The 23,811-nt window shown below is 35.9% G+C and overlaps 1 protein-coding gene across 4 annotated transcripts in view; it reads left to right on the top strand.

Moving 5' to 3' along the window:
• Positions 1-4,855, top strand: part of ZDHHC15 (zinc finger DHHC-type palmitoyltransferase 15) — a 140,104-nt gene extending 135,249 nt beyond the window's left edge. For all 4 annotated transcript variants that reach the window (XM_032251323.1, XM_032251325.1, XM_032251322.1 and 1 more), the window contains one exon: positions 4,539-4,855. The gene's annotated coding sequence lies outside the window, so the exon portion shown is untranslated. The remainder of the gene's footprint in view (positions 1-4,538) is intronic.
• Positions 4,856-23,811: the final 18,956 nt, after the last annotated feature.

The raw sequence follows: 23,811 nt of genomic DNA, 5'->3' as shown, positions 1-23,811 counted from the left end.
AAGAAGAAGAAGAAGAAGAAGAAGAAGAAGAAGAAGAAGAAGAAGAATTATTACTAGGGTTATTTGAAAAATCTGTATGTGTGCAGTTTAAATTTAAAAATCTATTTATTACATTTATTGAGATTTAATTCACTTAACATATAATTCGACCACTTATATTGTACAATTCAGTGGTTTTTAGTATAGTCACAGAGTTATACAACCATTACCATACTGCAATCAATTTTAGAACATTTTCATTACTCCAAAAAGAAACCCGATACATATTAGCAGTCACTCTCCATTTCTGAATTTCATATAAATTAAATCATACAATATGTGGTCTTTGAAGAGAAAATATTTGCAAATCAACTATCTGATATGTGTTTGGAGAATATATAAAGAACTCTTACAATTTGAGAATAAAAAGAAAAACAATGCATGTTTCTGTGCTGGCAAAGGATTTGAATAGACATTTTTCCAAAGAAAATATACAAATGATTAATAAACACATGAAAAGATGTTCAACATCATTAGCCATTAGGGAAATGCAAATCAAAACCAAAATGAGATACCATTTAACATCCACTGGGATGGCTACAATACAAAAGACAGGTAATAACGTGTTGGCAAGGATGTGGAGAAATAAGAACCCTGATACATTGCTGTTGGAAATGAAAGGTGCAGTTACTTTGGAAAACAGTTTCAAAATCCCTCAAAATGTTAAACATATAATTACCATATGATATAGCAAGTCTATTCCTGGGTATGTAACCAAGGAAAATGAAAACATATATCCACACAAAAACTTGTGCTTAAATGTTTATATCTTTATTCATAATAGCCAAAAGTGGAAGCAACCCAAATGTCCATGTATTGATGAACATATAAATAAAATGTAGTATATCCATATAATGAAATACTGTTTGTCAACAAAAAAATACATGTTACAATATGGATGAACCTTGAACACATTAGAATTGAACTAATGGAGATAGAAAGTAGAAAGTTGGTTATCAGAGGCTGAGAACGGTAGTAGGAGGCTAGGCAGGAGGTAGGGATGGTTAATGTTAATCAGTACAAACAAAAGTTATAAAGAATGAATAAGGCCTACTATCTGATAGCACAACAGAGTGTTTAAAGTCAATAATAACTTCATTATACATTTTTAAATAACTCAAATAGTTATAATTGAATTATTTGTAACTCAAAGTATAAATGCTTGAGGAGATGGCTACCCCATTTTCTATGATGTGTCTGTTTCATATTGCATGTCTATATCAAGACATCTCATGTACTCCATAAATACATACACTTACTATACACCCATAAAAATTAAAATGAAAAAAATAAAATCAGAAAAATAAAAATAAATAAATAAATAATACTGTAAAACTATAGCAGTCAAGACAGTGTAGCATTCACTGTTGTTCACCGCAGTACTAGAAGACCTAGCTAGGAACAGTCAGACAAGAGACAGAAATAAAGGGCATCCAAACTGGAAAGGAAGAAGTCAAATTATCCTTGCTTGTAGATGATATGATCTTACATTTGTAAAAACCTAAAGACTCCACAAAAAAAACAACTACATAAACACATTCAGTAATGTTGCAGAATACAAAATCAACATGTAAAAACTAGTGGCATTTTAAGATGGCAACAGTGAACAATCTTAAAAAGAAAATAAGAAAGTAATTACATTTACAATAGCTACAAATAAAATTAACACCTAGGAATTAATGAAGGAAGTGAAAGATCTCTACAATGAAAATTATAAAACACTGATGCAAGAAATTGAAAAGTAAACACACAATATGGAAAGATATTCCATGTTCATGGATTGAAAGAATCAATATTGTTAAAATGTTCATATTACAGAAAGCAACCTGCATATTTAATGCAATTCCTATCAAAATACAAATGACATTCTTCATAGAAATGGAAAGAAAATCTTAAAAAATATATAAAACAACAACAACAACAACAACAAAAAAGAAAAAACAGAATAGCCAAGCCTATTTTGAGCAAAAAGAACAAAACTGGAGGAATCACATTACCTGACTTCAGATTATACTGCAGATCTGTGGCAACCAAAATAGTATGGTACTGTAATAAAAACAGACACCTAGACCAATGGAAAAGTATAGAGAACCTAGAAACAAATTCGTATGTCTACAGTGAACTCATTTTTGAAAAAGGTTTCACAAACATGCATTGGGAAAACTGGATATCCATATGCAGAAGAATGAAACTAGACCCCTGTCTTTCACCATTTACAAATATCAGATAAAAATCAATTAAGACAAATCTAAGACCTCAAATTATGAAACTACTGGAAGAAAACACTGGGGAAACTCTCCAGGACATTGGACTGGGCAAAAATTTGTTGAGTAACATCCTACAAGCACAACCAAAGCAAAAATATACAAATGAGATCACATCAAGCTATAAAATTTTTGCACAGCAAAGAACACAATCAGGAAGGTGAAGAGACAACCCACAGAATGGGAGAAAATATTTGCAAACTACCCATCCAACAACAAATAAATAAGCAGAATATATATGGAGTTCAAAAATCTCATAATCCAATTAAAAATGGACAAAATATCTGAATAGACATTTCTCAAAAGAGGACATATGAATAGCAAACAGATATAGGAAAGGGTGTTGAACATCACTGATAATCAGAGAAATTTAAATAAAAACTAAAAGGAGATATCATCTCACCCCAGTTAACGTGGCTTTTATTTAAAAGTCAGGCAATAACAAATGCTGGCAAGGATGAAAAAAAAAAAAAAAAAAAAAAGATAAAAAGTGGGAAAGGATATAAACTGGTCCTTCTCCAAAGAAGACATACCAATGCCAACAAACATGAAAAAATACTTAATATCTTTAATCATCAGAGGAATGCAAATCAAAACCACAGTAAGATGCCATCACATACCAGTCAGAATAGCTACTATTAAGAAGTCAAAAAATAACAGATATTGGCAAGGTTGCAGAAAAAAGGGAACCCTCTTACACTGTTGGTGGGAATGTAAATATACAACCACCATGGAGTAAAGTTTGGGAGTTCCTCAGAAAACTAAATATAGAGCTACCATATGATCCAGCAGTCCTACTCCTAGGTATATGCCCAAAAGAAAGAAAATCAGTATATTGAAGAGATACCTGCCTTCCCATGTTTATTGCAGCAGGATATACAATAGCCAAGATTTGGAAGCAACCTAAGTGTCCATCAACAGATGAATGGATAAAGAAAATGTGGTACATATATACAAAGGTGTATCACTGAGCCATAAAACAGAATGAGATCCTGTCATTTGCAACATTGATGGAACTGGAGGTCATGTTAAGTGAAATAAGCCAAGCACAGAAAGAAAAATGTCACATGTTACCACTTATATGTGGGAGCTAAAATTAAAACAAACTCATAGAGTTCAATTTTCCCATACTTATTTGTGGGAGTTAAAAATTAAAACAATTGAACTCATGTAGTTAGAGAGTAGAATGATGATTACTAGAGACTGGGAAGGATAGTGGAGGAGTGAGTGTTTGAAGGGAATTGGGGATTGTTAATGGCTACAAAAAACAGAAAGAATGAATAAGACCTAGTATTCGCTAGCACAATAGGGTAACTATAGTCAAAAATAATTTAATTGTACATTTTAAAAGTATAATTGGATTGTTGGTAACACAAAGGATAAATTCTTGAGGTGATAGATACCCCATCTACCAAAATGTGATGATTATGCAATGCCTGCATGTATCAAAATATCTCATGTAATACATAAACATATATACCTACTATGTACCCATAAAAATTAAAATAAATTTAATAAGCTATTTTATCCAATTTTTCATCATTATAAGTTTTTGAATAATACCACTAAATATAAATCTTTCTTCTCATTTATAATCATTTCCATAGGATAGAATCCTAGAAGCAAAATTACTGGTATAAATTTTTTAAAGGGTCATTGGATAAGGCCGAATAGTTTTCCAGAAACTTTAACAAATAGCTACATGAGGGCCTGCTATATTCCAGATATTATTTCAGGTAGATTATATTATACCAATTTTACAAATGAACAAACTAAGATCCATTGACATTATTTTTCTAGAGTTATGGAGATAACAAGAGGCAAGCTAGAATTCAGATTCATAATTGCTCAATTTTAAAGCTATTGTTATTTCCATGTGGATTTCAAAAATAGTATTTTTGAAGTGTCAAATTATATAGTTACTAAAGAAAATGTGGAAAATGCAAGTAGAATGTAGAGAAAATGAAAATAAATTACCCATGAATCCACCACTTTCAATAGTTCAGTGTATTTCCTCAGTCTTTTGTGCCAAATATAATTTTGGTTGTTAAAAATAACTATAGCATTGTATGTATAATTTTATATCCTGCCTTTTTCACTTAACATTTTTCAGTGCTCATCTATAATCTTCATAAATGTAATTTTAATGGTCACATATTATTGTCAAGTGGGTATTACCATATGAATATTTACAGTTGTTCAGTTCATCTGTGAATTTCTTCTCTTCATTCCCAGGACTCACCATCTTCGTCTCCCATGAAGCTTACAGAGTTCAGTGTTGGAAATCATTGTAATCTTCAAAATAAGTCACCATGTTGGACTGAAAGCTTCAAAATTTGAAAGAATTCCATCAAATACTTGCTGTGCAAATGTTTCTGGACCTTACATTATTTAATTTGCTGACCAAAATCCAATTCGGTATTTGGTAGCAGTTAATTCAAGCCAGTTTTTTTTTTGTTTGTTTCTTCATTTCCCCTGCCCCAATCCATGAAAGCCTAAATGTAAAATATATCTTTTCATTCATCATATCAGGTAAAAGAGAATTCAGAAAATTTCCTTGGAGTCTTTAATTTTCCCACAAAGATTATTAATCACATAATAGGGCCTTTTTGGTGTTGAAGGGAACCAGGCTACATTTGCTGCTCATGTGCATGTGTATTTGTGAACATATACCGCATATCTATACAAAATTCTGCTATAGTATGAAAATCAAGGCTAAAAACCTGATTATGATTTTTATATAAATAGCAACTTAAGTATTTACTAGACTTTGAATCATCACTATATCAGGTATCTAAATTTTGGGATGGTGATTGAATACACTGACCAAGGTCCTCAAATTGGGACTTGAACAACAATGTAAAACCTATTCCATCACAAACATTCCTGAAAACACCACAGCGAACCCATAAGATGAAAATCAGGACTTACACTTATTAAGCATAATAATCAGTATTTTAAAGATGTCTAATGTCAGACTGCAGAATTCTCATATTACTTTTATTCATTTATCTGCTACCTAGTTTTATTTTATCCTTTATGAATTACTTTTATGTTGAAAGAAAATCTATAAGCCTAAGTTATGGCCCATAGGTTTTGTTAAGGGTTTTCAGAGTGATTTTTGGGTTTAATTTTAATACCTTTCATAAGGGTAAAATTTTACAGCTGACAGCCTGAGGATTAGCACTAAAGAGCTGTGTTTTCATAGCAGGGATTATTGTACAGACAGGGATAACCAAATAGTAATATGCCAATTCTTTGTTCCTTTGTTTTAGCTTCAGTGGTAGCTAAGCCATTAAGACAGTTTGCATTGATTTCCCCATTTATTTATAATCAGTCTTTCTTTTAGTCCTAGTGCCTGAATCAATGAGTGTGAATACTAGTACTGCTTCTTTATAATAATATCTTCAGAGTATTGATGTCTTTAATTTTTTCAACCAGCAGTCTACTGCCCAGCTACTGACAATAAAAGCTCCAACTCTTACAGGGATCAGTGGGAATTAGAGATATCTTCAGATATCAAGTAATTGAGCTTCTAGAGGGATGGTTTGGTTTACTAACTTATCCCCGCTGAAATATTTTTGAGTAAAAAAGAGTTGCCTGCCACAATTTAGTGTTGAGGTTCCAGTGGAGCTGAGATAGTGAATAATCCAGCTACTTAAAACAACAACAAAAGCTGTTGATCTGGACCCCTAGGTAATTTTGACCAAGGTGAGACTTTTGGCATAAATTAAATGGATTGTGGTCAGCATTACATTTGAGAGAATACTAGGCATGACTACATTTATTAGGGTCAATGACTGTTAAACTCAGAAGCTAAAAAGCAGCCTAGAAGACTATGCACACACTGGGTTTCATGATCAAGTCTTATACATTCAGATGGAAAAACATTTCCCCTTCCACTCTTTCTCAAAATACTCTCTTGTTTGAGTTTCTCTTGATAGTTTATTTGGCCATCCCCATGGTCTTATGATAGACAAGTTTTTTCTTCTATAGATATAGATATGCACCTGTTTCTAAATGTATGGCCTTTACTTCCTACACAGCCAGTAGGCCTCAAAGTAATCTTCCTCTTTCCCATTGATTATCTTCTGTCAAGCATTCAGGCAGAGCAGCTGTTAACTATGATTTAAAGTCAGAAAAACATCAAGAAATTATTTAATGCATAGGGTGTATCAGCACTCAACTGCCACAGAAGTGAAGTCACAAAAGATAGTGTCAGTTAACTATAGGAAGTTCTGGAAAGGTAAAGCTCAGGAAAACTATAATGCAAAGCTGATTGTTTAATGTCTTACAGATTTACACTGTCTTTAAAAGGCCAAATAAATCAGGGTTTTACCAGGGAGCTCAGAGGAAAATAGAAAACCTATTCCTATCTTAGCATTTTGGTCTCATTGGTTTATAGACTCTGATATCTCTATCCATGGATCATCTGAGAATTGAATAATGTACATAGATACCCAAATGGTTGATTACTGATCGAGAATACAAAGTTTTGGTTAGTAATTAGCACACCCTGTTCTGGCTTCTTTGCTTGGTTTTCTTTGGAGTCCTGTCCAGTAACCTCTGTGGAATCTCATTACTAACTTACCCCCCCTGAAATATTTTCTCTTTGATATTCATTTTCTAATCTTTGATATTCATTTTCTCCATTTGCAAAATGAAGATACTCATTGTTATGATCCTATTGCTGAAAGGTGCTATGTAGCATTCTCGTGCTCTTATATGTCTTTAATTATAGGACTGGAATGAAAAGTTTAAACATAACAGTATTTCTAAGCAAAATTGTGTGCTCCATTCTTTTGTCTATGCTTCATTGCTGATTTATTCTTGCAAAACTTCGAGCACTTTGTTAATGTTATTTCATTCATTCCAACAGTGTCCTCAGAAAGAGCCAGAATAAAAAAATCTTCCCCATGGTACAGCTGGAAAAATTAAGGGGAAAAACAATTAAGTGGTCCCCAGTCGAACACAGCTGTCTTATGCAGGGCTCAAAGTTATCATGTCCAGTATACTGTTAAAGTGACTTGGCTTCCCAGTACTGGAATTATCATGGAGCAGTTAGAATTTTGAGAGTGCTTACAATAGGATCACATTCTGAAAGAATCACATTTTGTCAAAAACCTGAAAAGTATGCAATTTGTACAACTCTTACTGGTGATAGGAATGCAATATGTGCCTCTTTCCTCCACTGGCCCCATGTGACACATATCTTTCACACTACGTGACACCAACCAGTGCCATTACCTCCTGTGGCATCCATAGAGCCCACTCTCAGGGCAGACATTGCCAAGGTAAAGAATGCTCTCCATGTTTATGCCAAATTGCACAAAGTATAGACATTGAGGTTAATGGAGATTTAAGCACAATTCTAGAAAGTAAGTTTTAAGAATATTAAGTATACATTATTGTAACATGAACCTAAAACTTAACAGGACCCAAAGTCATAGGAAGGTAACAGTCATTGAAAGCCTATTCTTTTCACCTCTCATCACATATATCTACATACACCTATGCACATGTACACACACACACAACCCACAATTTCTCCGAAGCAGAAGCAAATACTTTAAAAGAATGATTCTCTGCCTTCTCCTTTTAAAAAAAGAGTCTAAGAATCACAGCATGTGAAGAACATTCCATTTATACATTCCAGAATCTCTGCTCTCAGAGTAGCTAAGAGATTCAGTACAAAAGATGTTCTGTGCAGAAGCACAGAGGGCGTCTAACAAGATTGCCAGGCCCTTGCACAAGATCCATATTCTTAGAAAGTTAATGAGTTCCATCTAGCTAGGAATTGGTTGACGAGATATGGTACATGTGCATTTCTTTAACCATAGCTGTAATGTACCATACTAAATTGTAGCCTCTTGCATGTGGGTATTATATAATATAATAATGAATGGATGGCTCCTAATAGCATGCAACTCATGACTGTTTAATTCTCCAAAAGGGCTAGGTCTGTTTCCTGCACAGTGTTCAAGATCATTAAATATGTTCTTTGTACCAAGATGGTACACAGCCATTGGCAGAGTGAGTTAAAACCAACAATGAATTCAATATAGCAAGAAATAGATTGTTAGTAGAGAATGGCACTAAAGGAAAAAAAAAAAACAATTAGATAAGATGCATTCAAGGAATAATTACTTTCACTCTGCCGGCTAAATCAGTGAAGGAACACAGAAGAAAAGCTGGCAGTGGGTCTTGGTAATATATGAACTATATTGGAGTGCCAGAAAAGGAGACCTTAGTAGTTAAGCTCAAGTTACCAATTTGCTACATTTTTTTCCCACCAATCTGCTCAAAGTGATTCTATATAGTATTCTTAAAACCATGTGTCTTTCTGCAGAAATATTGACAAATGCTGGCCAGCTTTATCTTCCTATATCCTTTATTAAAACTGTATACATATAATTTTAGGGGTTTTTCCTACATTGTGGTTTTGTTAAATTATGTTGGCAAACCCTAAAGTTTCAGACTACTCTAATGGAAGTTTCTATATATCTAATTTCATTGGGGTATAGTGACGTTTATTCACTCAGGTTGATTGGTATGTGTGGTATGTAGACTCCTCTGTAATATCTCACCTTCTGAACAGCCCCCTTCCGTGTGTTCAGTATTTCTGTCTTATGTTCCTACATAAATTTGAATTGGGAAATCAGCTGCAACGGCTTTTAGATAGAATGCTGAGCAGTCTGGTGGCACTTAATCGTTCAGTCTCTACTCAGCCTCACACATCTTTTGCCTTTCACTCTGCCATTGTGATAAAAGGAAAAAGAAAGAACTTTTTTTATGTGCCTAAGGGTGAGGTAAACTCTGATTTGCTTTTTCTTACACTGAAGACTATTGTCCTATTCTCCAAATGCATGTCACCTGAAAAAAAGACACATAGAGGGGAACAACAGACACTGAAACCTATTAGAGGGCAGAGAGTGGGAGGAGGGAGAGGACCAGAAAAAATAATGAGTACTAGACTTAATACCTGGGTGATGAAATAATCTGTACAACGAACTCCTGTGACACAAGTTTACCTATATAACAAACCTGCACGTGTACCTGTGGACTTAAAAGTTAAAATAAGCATAAACAAAACAAAACACACTTAAAAAGAAACAGTAGACCACTTATTCTGAAGTCATACATTACCCTCAGAGAAATATTTGAGGAGACCCTCATTAAGTAAGCCCCAAATAAGGTTTCCCTCAACTGATGCACCATTTGCAGAAAAAGTTCTTTTCAGACAGAATTTAGAAAGCCCCCAATTAGCCAACCAAGAAGGCAAAAACATTGAAAATGCAGTACATTGAAAGCTGAAGTTTGGAACAGTCATTGCTGACTTTCTGACTAATGGAGAACTTGAATCATTTAAGAGAGGCCCAATCTATAGAGGTCAGGCTTAATACAAAACAAGAAAAAAAAAACTTTTATTCCAGCTATGCTTATTTTTTTAAAAGTACTTACATTTTCCTAGATAAAGACCTTAAATATTTCTGCATAAAATCCCATTTCATTTATTGCAATGAATCAGTTACAAACAGCTCATACTATAAAGTGTTACTGGAAAGAGGTCCCAATACAGACCCCAAAAGAGGGTTCTTAGATGTCATGCAAGAAAGAATTTGAGCTGAATCCATAAAGTGAAAGCAACTTTATTAGAGAAATAAAGAAATAAAAGAGTGACTACTCCATATGAAGAGCAGCCCTGAGGGCTGCTGGCTGGCCACTTTTATGGTCTTTTCCTGATTATATGGTAAAGAAGGGGTGGATTATCTATGAATTTTCAAGAAAAGAGGTGGGCAATTCCAGGAACTGAGGGTTCCTAGCATTTTTAGACCATATAGTGTAACTTCCTGACATTGCCATGGCATTTATAATGGTGCTGATGGGAGTGTCTTGTAGCATGCTAATGCATTATAATTAGCACATAGTGAGCATTGAGGATAACCAAGTCATTTTCACTACCATCTTGGTTTTGGTGGGATTTGTCTGGCTTCCTTACCACATGCTATTTTATCAACAAGGTCTTTGTGACCTGTATCTTGTGCTGACCTCCTACTTATCCTGTGACTTAGAATTCCTAACCACCTGGGAATGCAGCCCAGTAGGTCTCAGTCTCATTTTACCTAGTCTCATTTTACTCAGTCTCATTTTACTCCATTCAAGATGGAGTCACTCTGATTCAAATGCCTTTGACATATTTTCCCCCTTCTTTTTATAAGAGAACACTTAATCCTAAGGTTTGTAGAGCAATGAAGATTCATCTTCTGTAACTTTTTCAGGTTGAATAGGGGGTGATGATATTACTGTCTAACTATTAGGGTCTCCTGTAGTTGGGGTAGAGAGGAGCTCAGTTAGAAAGTGTCAGTATGGTGAATGCCATTTATTGCTCTGATAAAATATGATATCTGGAATATAAAAAGGTGCTCAATTTAAAGAAAACATTTAGTAAGCTTATCCTGCATTTTTACAAAAGGGCACAACAGCAATACATTCCACAACAATAAAGCAAAATAAATAATACTATCCCAAGTAAACTAAATAAGGAGGTATTCCAGGAACTGGGAAACCGTTGGAGCCAAGCTGATATGGGGTTGCCAACTGATTCCAGTGTGCCCAGGCTTAGAATATAGATCCAGATTTTTCACTACTCTCCCTCTTGTTTCTTCCATCCAGCAGTCAGAGATTACTGATTGGTTCACAGGAATAAGCAGGTTAGTCTAAATTGCAGGGAAAAAAATTGAAAAACAACCTATGAGACTAGAATCTAATAACAGGTGTATCATAGCTCTTGAAAAATATTTTTTCACTCTCCAGTTTCCCATTTTTACTAAAGAAAAAATTATAATAGCACCAATTCATTTGTAAAAATAAGCCTTAGTCTTATAATTGGCCTGAATATTTGTATAAAGTGCAGCAAGAATAATTTTTTAAGATAGGCTTTTAAAATTGACTTTGGTGAAACTCTATTCCATAAAGAATCTCAGATATGAATGTTCTTAAAGCTGAGCCCAGCCATGGGTTTGTACCCTCAAATACCAATGAGGTGAGCAAATTCCTCTCCTCTTGAGTTTCCAAGATAACTTGAAGCTACTGGGCCTATCAGAAAGTCACATTCTTTACTTACCACAGGTTAGGAACCATGTACAGGGGCTGTGCAGATAAGGCATAAGACCAATTTTACCAAGGGGTTTTTATTGGCTCTATAAGTTAAGTTTGATTTCTTAAAAAGAAGTATGCCATTCCAGTCAAAGCCTTGGTAAAACCAGTTACTCCAATTGTTTTCTGCTGCAAAAGAAAACATTCCTATTGCACTTATGCAAATACTATATTGCCATAAATTAAGAATACTCACAAATAGTTTCCAAATTCTAGAGAAATTAGATACAGAGATAAAAACTGTAAAGAGCTCAAAAAACCCTTCCTCTACTCTCAAAAACAAAACAGTGGATCAGCAACATTTTAAGCAAAAAGTTTAAAAAGATTATTTCAGACTTTTAGTTTAGACCATATAGTTAACTCCTGTTCTGCTTGATATTCATGAACATTTTAGCTTTCCATGAGAGTCTTGAAAATTTTTTCAAGGTTTTCAAGGTTATCATATCTTATGATAACCTGGGATTCCATTTTGTTATTCAGCCAAACTGATGACGCAAACATTTTTAAAAGGCAAAAACCTTTACTCATAAAGAGTGAAGACTTAGCTTTCCAAACAACCTGTCTCTTTCATTTCCCTCTTTCCTGCAGTTTATTTAAAAGGCAAATAAAAGTTTTTATTATTCTTTAATATTACATGAAAATCTTGTTCAAGAGAGAAAGCCAAATTTCACTTTTTGCATTAGTGTACTATTAATGTAAACCCAAATTTTTAATAAAACCTGATAGACAAATCTACCCAATTTTAATATTTGACCATAAGGTTAACATTTTCATTAACCTTTTATAACCCTTTGCAAATTTTTGTTAAAAACCAATCAGTGCTCTATGAAAAACCTGTTGTGCTTTTATTCCAATGTTCAATTTATGGAAGACCTAAATAATAAGCCTTTAATTTTAGCCAATATGTTCACACACAGGATTTCTTTCACAAAATTAATTTTTCACAAACCTTCCACAACTTTCTGAAACTTCAACTTTATCCTATCTAACTTAAAATAATCCCGTAACCCTTTAGGCAGAAAAAAAATCCACATTCCCATGCCTTTTTATAATCTTTTACCAAAAACATATTTCACTATCCTTTCACACATAGCATGTAAAACTGTTTTTATTTCCCAACAGTTACTAAAGTCATATAAGCTAAAGGCATACCAGTTTTTATTTTTCTGATAAAATATTTTATTTAAGCTTTTTTGTAAACCAATTAGTCAAAGCTCTTTCATATTATGCACATATCACATATAAATACACAGACACACAGAAGATTCAGTAGTTATAAGAGTTTTTATTTTCCCATTTCTTAATTGGATTACTAGCTTCTGGGTGGAGCCCTTGAAGGAACAGGGACAGGAAAGCATTCCAGTTTCTATACCCTAATAAGCAGGCACAGCTGGAAGGCAAAAACAAATCCCCAAAAATTAAGGGTCCCATTTTTATGCTGGATCCTGGATCCCCAAAAGAGAAAGCTACAGAACAAGACAGTACAACAATTTTATCATGTGTTTTATTGCAAAGCAATCCAAATCCAATTAGCCTAGGCTGTGATTAGCCTATCCTCCACGAGAGACTTATCTCTCAGTAGGCATAGGGACATCTCCATATCTTCTGGGTGGCCAAGAGAATGCTACTCTGATTCAAATATGCAAGGAGCTGAGTAATCCCCATAACTTTTATTAGCTATCTTCAAAACTATATTTCCTACCTAGTTATTACACACAAAAGCTCTCTTATAATGCAAAATAACTTCTGATACCCCCAAAAGTAAAAAAAGAAATGTCAGGTAACACAATGCAAAATAGAGCAGAACCTTAGATTTTGAGAGGAATCTGTTTGCTTATAATTCCTGGGGTTTCACGATGAAAATAGAGGTTTTTCTTAAAATGGGGACGGTGGAGCCTCCTCTGTTTTTCCCAAGAAGTCCCAGCCTGTTAGAACTTGAACAAACTGACTTTTAGCCATAAAATTAAAAAAAAAAAAATAAAAAAAGCAAAGTTCTTAAAATTTCTTATTACCCAACTTTTGCCAGGCCAAACAGCCAATATTTCTGGCTTTTGAACTTTACCAAAGGCAACCTCCCAGGTGCTCAGGGAAAGGAAAATTCAAAATGGTCTATGGAGGGGAAGAAAATCAACAAATGGTAAAGGTAACACAAATATCAAACAAGAAATGACATATTCTTAAGCCAGAATGGAACTGTGAACCCAGGCCACCATTGTGAAAAGACAAAGCCTTAGCTACTAAGCTACAGCATTGAGCAGTTTCCATTGCCCTTCCCAGAAGGTGCCTAGAGCACCAATTTTGTGCTTGCAATGGTTGTTAACTGCTCAAGATAGTTTTTAGAGCTAGCTATGACATGCAACCCAAAAGTTCTGTCCCCTGGATGGCAGAGACCAAGAGAAAGTACAGCCATGTGGCTACAAGGTCAAGATCCCAAGGACACAAAACAAGACTAGAGGGAAACTTCATCCAGGTTTTCCCCCACAGGGACCCAGAGCATACTTTATAACTGACAAGTTTGCTGGGCCATCTTGAACAGCAGGCTTATGGGGCCCTAAGCCCGTGTTCTACCCTAAGATACTCCTTTTTATGACAGAGTGATACAGAAAGACAAATTTATAGCTCAAAGATTTGCTACGGTAGCCACTCCATTTAGCACCCAATCTTGAACTGGCAAAGCTCAAACTTGCCCCCAGATTGGCACTATCATCTTTAATTCAACAAACAACCGGCAGTTAACATACAGTGTCTGGGCAAGATGGTCACCCTGAGTAACAGAAAATACAGGAAAGGAAAAGGAGAGAAAGAGACAGAGATAAAAGCATTCCCTGTGGCAGAGTGGGGGAAGATAAAAACTCAGGGAGACCAGAAAAAAAAAAAAACCCACCTATTGCAGTGACATGGAATCAAAAGTTCAGGGGGCCACTTGTCATTCACAAAGGAATCTTTTCTAGTAGTCCAATCAGTTCTCAAGTTTCCCCTTTTGGGGAGATAAAACCTTCCCATGTCCAAAGGTCCTGTACATGCTTAACCCTGTCACCCGTAGCAATTAGCAGAGAGTGCAAGACAGATTAATTCAAAGAGAATAGTGGTTAACATTCCATGATGCCAAATGCATTTTTAATTGCGAGGGAATTTACTGAGCGGGATCTCTAACCCCCTAAATCTTAGGAAGAACTCTAACCTTCCTAAGTTTGGCCTTAAACCCAAGTTGGTTTAAGCATGCTTGCCTTTTTCCTAAGAGAGTCCTTTAACCCACTCAATCTTAGGAGACAGTCCAACTCCTTTATGTTGGGCCACTAATTCAGTCACACCCTTTACACAGGTAAAATGCACCCCACTTACCCAAAGTCAGCCAATTGGTGTTGCAGTTTATTTCCTTTGGGTTGAGAGTCTCTTCAGTATCATCCCATCATGGTTACCAGGAAGATGTTACTGAAAAAGGGTCCCAAACCAGACCCCAAGAGAGGGTTTTCAGATCTCACACAAATAAAAATTCAAGGTGAATCCACACAGTAAAGTGAAAGTGAGTTTATTAGAGAAGAAAAGAAACAAAAGAATGGCTACTCTATAGGCAGAGCTGACCCATTAGCTGCTGACCGGTCACTTTTATGGTCATTTCCTGATTACATGCTAAACAAGGGGTGAATTATTCATGAACTTTTCAGGAAAGGAGTGGACAATTCCCAGAACTGAGGATTCCTCCCCTTTTTAGACCATTCAAGGTAACATCCTGATGTTGCCATGGCATCTGTAAGGTATGAAGGCCCCGGTAAGAGTCTTTTAGCATGCTAATCATTACAATTAGCATATAATGAGCAAGGATGACCAGATCACTTTCACTGCCATCTTAGTTTTGGTGGAATTTGGCTAGCTTCTTTACCACATGCTCCTTTGTCAGTAAGGTATCTGTGGCCCGTATCTTGTGCTGACCTTCTACTCATCCTGTGACTTAGAATGCCTAACCACATGAAAATGCAGCCCATAGGTCTCAGTCTCATTTTACCCAGCCCCTATTCAAGATGGAGTTGCTCTGGTTCAAATGGCTCTGACAAAACAAAACAAAACAAAACAAAACAAAACAAAACAAAACAAAACAAAACTGATATCTTTCTAGATTTAAAGAAGGCATAAAAGAGGAAACTTCTGAACAAGAATCTCATTTAATCAAAGGTTACTGAGGAAATTTAAGGCATAAATGTTTAAAATAAAACTTAAATTTATAGATATAAATAAAAATATATGTATAATGTTTTATATAGGAACGTGCAAATTACTGGCATGCATTTTCTTTATGTTATAAGCGACGTTTTTCAAGTCTAATGTTCTCAGTATGTGCAGTGATATTGAATAGTCAGTTTCTCTTTTAGTATTAAAATATTCATTTTGCACAATAGAAAATATCTCAATGTTCAGACTTCCAAACCTAGAGAAGTAAAAAATTTGTGACAACAAAAAGTACATTTTAAGAAACACTTTTTTTCTTACTTTAAGTTCTGGGGTACATGTACAGATCTTGGAGGATTGTTATATAGGTATACACATGCCATGGTGGTTTGCTGACACCATAGTCCTGTCACCTACATTCGGTATTTCTCTTAATACTCCCCTTGCTATCCCTCCCCTAGTCTCCCACCCCCCAACAGGCCCCAGTGTGTGATGTTCCCCTCCCTGTTTCCATGTGTTCTCATTGTTCAACACCCACCAATGAGTGAGAACATGCAGTGTTTGTTTTTTTTTTGTTCTTGTGTCAGTTTGATGAGAATGATGGTTTCCAGATTCATCCATGTCCCTACAAAGGACATGAACTAATCATTTTTTATGGCTGTGTAGTATTCCATGGTGTATATGTGTCACATTTTCTTTATCCAGTCTATGTTTGATGGGTATTTGGGTTGGCCCCACATCTTTGCTATTGTAAACAGTGCCGCAATGAATATATGTGTTCATATGTCTTTATAATAGATTGATTTACATTCCTTTGGGTATATACCCAGTAATGGGATGGCTGGGTCAAATGGAATTTCTATGTCTAGATCCCTGAGGAATTGCCACACTGTCTTCCACAGTGGTTGAACAAATTTACACTCCCACCAACAGTGTAAAAGTGTTCCTACTTCTCCATATCCTCTCCAGCATCTGTTGTCTTCAGATTTTTTAATTGCCATTCTAAGTGGCATGAGTTGGTATATCAATGTGGTTTTGATTTGCATCTCCCTATGTGGTTTTGATGAGCATCTTTTCATATGTTTGTTGACCACAAAAATGTATTATTTTGAAAAGTGTCTGTTCATATCTTTAGCCCACTTTCTCATGGGGTTGCTTGTTTTTCTCTTGTAAATTTGTTGAAGTTCTTTGTAGATTCTGGATATTAGCCCCTTGTCAGATGGGTAGATTGCAAAAATTTTTCCCATCCTGTTGGTTTCCAGTTCACTCTAATGATTATTTCTTTTGCTGCACAAAAGCTCTTAAGTTTAATTAGATCCCATTTGTCTATTTTGGCTTTTGTTGCTATTGCTTTTGGTGTTTTAGTCATAAAGTCCTTGCCTATTCCTATGTCCTGAATGGTATTGCCTAGGTTTTCTTCTAGGGTTTTTAAGGTGTTAGGTCTTATGTTTAAATCTTTAATCCACCTGGAGTTAATTTTTGCATAAGGTGTAAGGGAGGGGTCCAGTTTCCACTTTCTGCACATGGCTAGCCAGTTTCCCCAACATTTATTAAATAGGCTATCTTTCCCTCTTTGCTTGTTTTTGTCTGGTTAGCCAAAGATCAGACAATTGTACATGTGTGGTGTTATTTCCAAGGCCTCTGTTCTGTTCCATTATTCTATATCTCTATCTCTGCTTTGTTCCCAGTACCATGCTGTTTTGATTACCATAGCCTTGTAGTATAGTTTGAAGTCAGGTAGCATGATGCCTCCAGCTTTGTTCTTTTTGCTTAGGATTGTCTTGGCTATGTGAGATTTTTTTTGGTTCCAAATGAAGTTTAAGGTGGTTTTTTCCAGTTCTATGATGAAGGTCAATGGTAGTTTGACAGGGATAGCACTGAATCTATGGACAGTATGGCCATTTTCACAATATTGATTCTTCCTAACCATGAACATGGAAAGTTTTTCCATCAGTTTGTGTCCTCTCTTATTTCCTTAAGGAGACAGGCTCCTCCCTGAAAGATCCAGCAACTGGAGTCCCTATCCCGGGAGAGTTTTGCAGTTAACACATCCTCCACCCGGGAACAGCGGGCTTTGAAGAGAAAAAGAGCCCACATTGGGAAGGTGGGGCTAACCCCGGTAGTACTAAAACCAGGCGAAGAATAAACAGCAGCCTGGGCTGAGACCAAGGCAGCCCAGCAGTGCCTCCACAGGCAGATAATGGACAGAATGTCTTGAGTGGCACACTGACAACTGCAATTAACTAAAAAAAAAAAAAAAAAAAAAAAAAAAAAAATCATACAGGAGAAATAACCCCAACTTTAACAGAAAGGACGTCCACTCAGAGAATATGAAAGAAACCAGCACAAAAAAGACAAAAACATCACAGTCAAGAATGCCTCTCCTTCCCAGAGAGATCATAATGACTCAACAGCATGGCAACAAAGCAGGTCAGAAAACGATTTTGACGAGCTGACAGAAGCAGTCTTCAGAAGATGGGTAATAACAAGCTTCTCTGAGGTAAAAGAACATGTGTTAACCCAATGCAAAGAAATTAAGAATGTTGAGAAAAGATTCGATGAAATGCTAACTAGAATAACCAGCCTGGAGAAGAAGATAAACGACTTGATGGAGCTGAAAAACACAGCATGAGAACTTCATGAAGCATACACAAGTTTCAAAAGCCAAATCAATCAAGCAGAAGAAAGTATATCAGAGATCGAAGATAAACTCAAAGAGAAAAAAGAGTGAAAAGAAATGAACAAAGCATCCAGGAAATAATGGATTATGTGAAGAGACCTAATCTATGCTTGATCGGTGTACCTGAAGAGGATGGGGAAAATGAATCCAAGCTGGAAAACACTCTTCAAAATATTATCCAGGAGAACTCCCCCAAACTAGCGAAGCAGGCCAACAGTCAAATACAGGAAATACAAAGAATACCACAGAGATACTCCTCAAGAAGAGCAACCCCAAGGCATATAATCATCAGATTCACCAGGGTTGAAATAAAGGAAAAAATGCTAAGGACAACCAGAGAGAAAGTTCAGGTCACCCACAAAGGAAGGCCCCTCAGACTCATAGCAGATCTCTCCACAGAAACCCTACAAGCCAGAAGAGAGTGGGGACCAATATTCAACACCCTTAAAGAAAAGAACTTTGAACCCAGAATCTCATATCCAGCCAAACTAAGCTTCATAAGTGAAGGAGAAATAAACTCCTTTATGGACAAGCAATTACTGAGAGATTTCGTCACCACCAGACCTGCTCTACAAGAGCTCCTGAAGGAAGCACTAAACACAGAAAAAGAACATCCAGTACCAGCCACTCCAAAAACGAACCAAATGGTAAAGATCAAGTATGCAATTAGGAAATGGCAACAACCAACGGGCAAAGCAAACAACCAGTAAAAAAGGCAGGATCAAATTCACACATAACAATATTAACATTAAATGTAAATGGTCTAAATGCCACAATCAAAAGACATGGACTGACAAACTGGGTAAAAAGTAGAAACCCATCGGTGTGCTGTATACCAGAGACCCATCTCACATGCAAAGAAACACATAGACTCAAAATAAAAGGTTGGAAGAAGATCTACTAAGCAAATGGAGAGCAAAAAAAAAAAAAAAAAAAAAAGCAGGGGTTGCAATTTTAGTCTCAGATAAAATCGACTATAAACCAACAATGATCAGAAGAGACAAAGAAGGACACTAAATAATGGTAAAAGGATCAATACAACAAGAAGAGCTAACTATCCTAAATATATATGCACCCAATACAGGAGCACCCAGACACATAAAGCAAGTTCTAAATGACCTAAAAGAGACGTAGGCTCCCATACAAAAATACTGGGAGACCTTAACACTACACTGTCATCATTAGACAGATCAATGATACAGAAAATCAACAAGGTTATACAGGACTTGAATGCAAAACTGGAACAAGCAGACCTCATAGACATCTACAGAACTCTCCACCCCACAGCCACAGAATATACATTCTTCTCAGTAACATGTCATACTTACTCTAATATTGACCACATAATTGGAAGTAAATCACTCCTCAGCAAATGCAAAAAACAGAAATCATACCAAACAGTCTCTCAGACCACAGGGCAATCAAATTAGATCTCAGGATTAAGAAACTAACTCAAAACCACACAACTTCATGGAAACTGAACAACTGGATCCTGAATGTTGACTGGATAAACAATGAAATGAAGGCAGAAATAAAGATGTTCTTCAAAACCAATGAGAACGAGGACACAACATACCAGAATCTCTGGGACACATTTAAAGCAGTGTCTAGAGGGAAGTTTATAGCAATAAATGCCCACACGAGAAATGAGGAAAGATCTACAATTGACACCCTATCGTCAAAACTTAAAGAGCTATAGGAGCAAGATCAGGAAAACTCAAAAGCTAGCAGAAGACAAGAAACAACTAAGATCAGAGCAGAAATGAAGGAGATAGAGACACAAAAAAACCCTTCGAAAAATCAACAAATCTATGAGCCATATTTTCACAAAGATTAACAAAATAGACAGACCATTAGCCAGATTAATAAAAGAGAAAAGAGGGAAGAATCAAATAGATGCAATAAAAAACCATAAAGAGGATATCACCACCCATCCCACTGAAATGCAAGCTACCATCAGAGATTGCTACAAACAACTCTATGCACATAAATCAGTATACCTGTAAGAACCGGATAAATTCATGGACACTTGCACCATACCAAAATTAACCAGGAAGAACTTGAAATCCTGAATATACCAATAACAAGTGATGAAGTTGAGGCAGCAATTAACAGCCTACCAACCAAAAAAAGTCCAGGTCCAGATGGATTCACAGCTGAATTCTACCAGACACACAAAGAGGAGTTGGTACCAATCATTCTGAAATTATTCCAAACAATACAAAAAGAGGAAATCCTCCCCAACTAATTTTATGACAACAACATCATCCTGATACCAAAACCCAGCAGAGACTCAACAAAAAAAGAAAACTTCAGGCCAATATCCATGATGAACATCGAAGCAAAAATCTTCAATAAACAACTGGCAAACCGATTATAACAGCACATCAAAAAGCTTATCCATCAAGATCAAGTAGGCTTCATCCCAGAGATGCAAGGCTGGTTCAACATATGCAAGTCCATAAACGTAATCCACCACATAAATAGAATGAAAGAAAAAAAACACATGATTATCTCTATAGATGCTGAGAAGGCCTTCAACAAAATTCAACAGCCCTTTATGCTAAAAACTCTCAAAAAACTAGGTATCAATAGAACCTATCACAAATTAATAAAAGCTATTTTGCAACAAACCCACAGCCAATATTATACTGAATGGGCAAAAACTGGAAACATTCCCTTTGAAATCTAGCACTAGACATGATGGCCTCTCTCTCCACTCTTACTCAATATAGTATTGCAAGTTTTAGCCAGAGTAATCAGGCAAGAAAAAGAAATAAAGGGTATTCAATTAGGAAAAGAAGAAGTCAAATTGTCTCTATTTGCAGATGACATGATTGTATATTTAGAAGACCCCATCATCTCAGCCCAAATTCTCCTTAAGCTGATAAGCAACTTCAGCAAAGTCTCAGGATATGAAATTAATGTGCAGAAATCACAAGCATTCCCATACACCAATAACAGACAAACAGAGAGCCAGATCAAGAGAGAACTCCCATTCACAATTGCTACAAGAACAATAAAATATCAAGGAATATAATTAACAAAGGACATAAAGGATCTCTTCAAGGAGAACTACAAACCACTGTTCAAGGAAATAAGAGAGGACACAGATGGAAAAGCATTGCATGCTCCTGGTTAAGAAGAATCAATATTGTGAAAATGGCCATACTGCACAAAGTAATTTATAGATTTAATGCTATCGCTTCAAACACCCAATGACATTCTTCAAAGAACTGGAAAAAACTTCTTTAAACTTCCTATGGAATCAAAAAAGAACCTGCATAGCCAAGACAATCCTAAGCAAAAAGAACAAACCTGGAGGTATCATGCTGCCTGACTTCAAACTATACTACAAGCCCACTGTAATCAAACCGCATTGTACTGGTATTGAAACAGAGACATAGACCAATGGAATAGAACAGAGGCCTCTGGAGCAACACCACACATCTACAACCATCTGATCTTTGACTAACCTGACAAAAACAAGCAAGGGAGAAGGGTCCCCTGTTTAATAAATTGTGTTGGAAAAATTGGCTAGCAATGTGCAGAAAGCAGAAACTGGAACCCTTCCTGACACCTTACACTAAAATTAACTCCAGATGGATTAAGGACTTAAACATAAGACCTAACACCATAAAAACCCTAGAAGAAAACCTAGGCAAAACCGTTCAAGACATAGGCATAGGCAAGGACTTCATGAATAAAACACCAAAAGCAATGGCAGCAAAAGCCAAAATAGGCAAATGGGATCTAATTAAGCTTCAGAGCTTCTGTACAGCAAAAGAAACAATCATTAGAGTGAACAGGAAACCAACAAAATGGGAAAAAATTTTGCAATCTGCCCTTCTGACAAAGAGCTAATATCCAGAATCTACAAAGAACTGAAACAGATTTATAAGATAGAAAACAAACAAACCCATCCAAAAGTGGGTGAAGGATATGAACAGACACTTTTTAAAAGAAGACATATATGAAGTCAACAAACATAGGAAAAAATACTCATCATTACTGGTCATTAGAGAAATGCAAATCAAATGGTGATCATTAAAAAATCTGGAGACGACAGATGCTGGAGAGGATATGGAGAAATAGGAACACTTTTACACTGTTTGTGGGAGTATAAATTAGTTCAACCATTGTGAAAGACCATGTGGCGAGTCCTCAAGGATCTAGAAATGGAAATTCCATTTGACCCAGCAATCTCATTACTGGGTATATATCCAAAGGACTATAAATCGTTCTATTACAAAGACACATGCACACACATATTCATCTCGGCAATGTTTACAATAGCAAAGACCTGGAATCAAGCCAAATGCTCATCAATGATAGTCTGGACAAAGAAAATGTGTCTCGTACACACCATGGAATACTACACAGCCATAAAAAATGATAAGTTTGTGTCCTTTGTAGGGATGGATGAAACTAGTAACCATCATTCTCAGCAAACTGACACAAGAACAGAAAATCAAACACCGGATGTTGTCACTCATAGGCGGGTGTTGAACAATGAGAACACATGGACACAAAGAGGGGAGCATCACACACTGGGGTCTGTTGGTAGGGCATAGGGAAGGGATAGTGGGAGGGAGGGTTGGGGAGGGATAACATGGGGAGAAATGTCAGCAATAGGTGATGGGGGGATGGTGGCAACAAACCACCTTGCCATGAATGTACCTATGCAACAATCTTGCATGATCTGCACATGTACCCCAGAATCTAAAGTACAATAAATAAAAACATTATAAAAATAATTTCAATGATGGTAAAACACAATTCATCATACAGGCCAAGCTAAAGTTTTGTTATTGGAACACTAAAGAAAGTAGAAGTAATTATTTCAAAATTATGATTAGGGTATATTACCAACCTACTGTCATACTATACATAAATTACCCTGGACATTAGAAAATACTTATTAGAATAATGTGGTTCAGACAGATTTAATACAGATGCAAATCTGAAGTTACTGCTGAATCACAGATGTTTGTATGTGTGTGTAGCAGGGCTACCACATTCTGAATACTGAAGGTCCTGTGAAATGTAAATGATCAAAGGGGAATACTGGGGAAATGAGGCAAGATGAGATTAAAAAAAAAAAAAAAAAGCTAACATTTTTAACCCACTTTCCACTTGATTGTTATTTTCCCTAACCTTTGGGGCCTTCAATTTTCTACTTACATGTTTTCAATCTGTAAAAATTAAAGTTTTGTTGAGGGTAAAATCAACTTACCTCTTCTATGTCTACCTTATTAGCAGAATAATAACCAAGAGACAACTTCAGACATGTATTTCTACCATTGCCTCAGTCTGATTATCTTAACAGAACCACCTGGAGCACCTATTACTGATCATTCTTTTTAAATACTTTAATTAGTCTTGAGCTTAGAAGGTTTCTATTCTTTATTCACCTGTAAGTTTTGGACAACCTCAGTTCAGTCAAAGTCATCAGAAACAATGTTGCATCTATGTGACTATTTACAAGGGATACAGACGCTACTGTCC

This window comes from Sapajus apella, unplaced genomic scaffold, assembly GCF_009761245.1.
Source record: "Sapajus apella isolate SASKATOON/1434 unplaced genomic scaffold, GSC_monkey_1.0 scaffold75, whole genome shotgun sequence".
In the NCBI taxonomy this organism is placed as follows: domain Eukaryota; kingdom Metazoa; phylum Chordata; class Mammalia; order Primates; family Cebidae; genus Sapajus; species Sapajus apella.
This window is presented reverse-complemented; position numbering and strand designations above follow the sequence as displayed.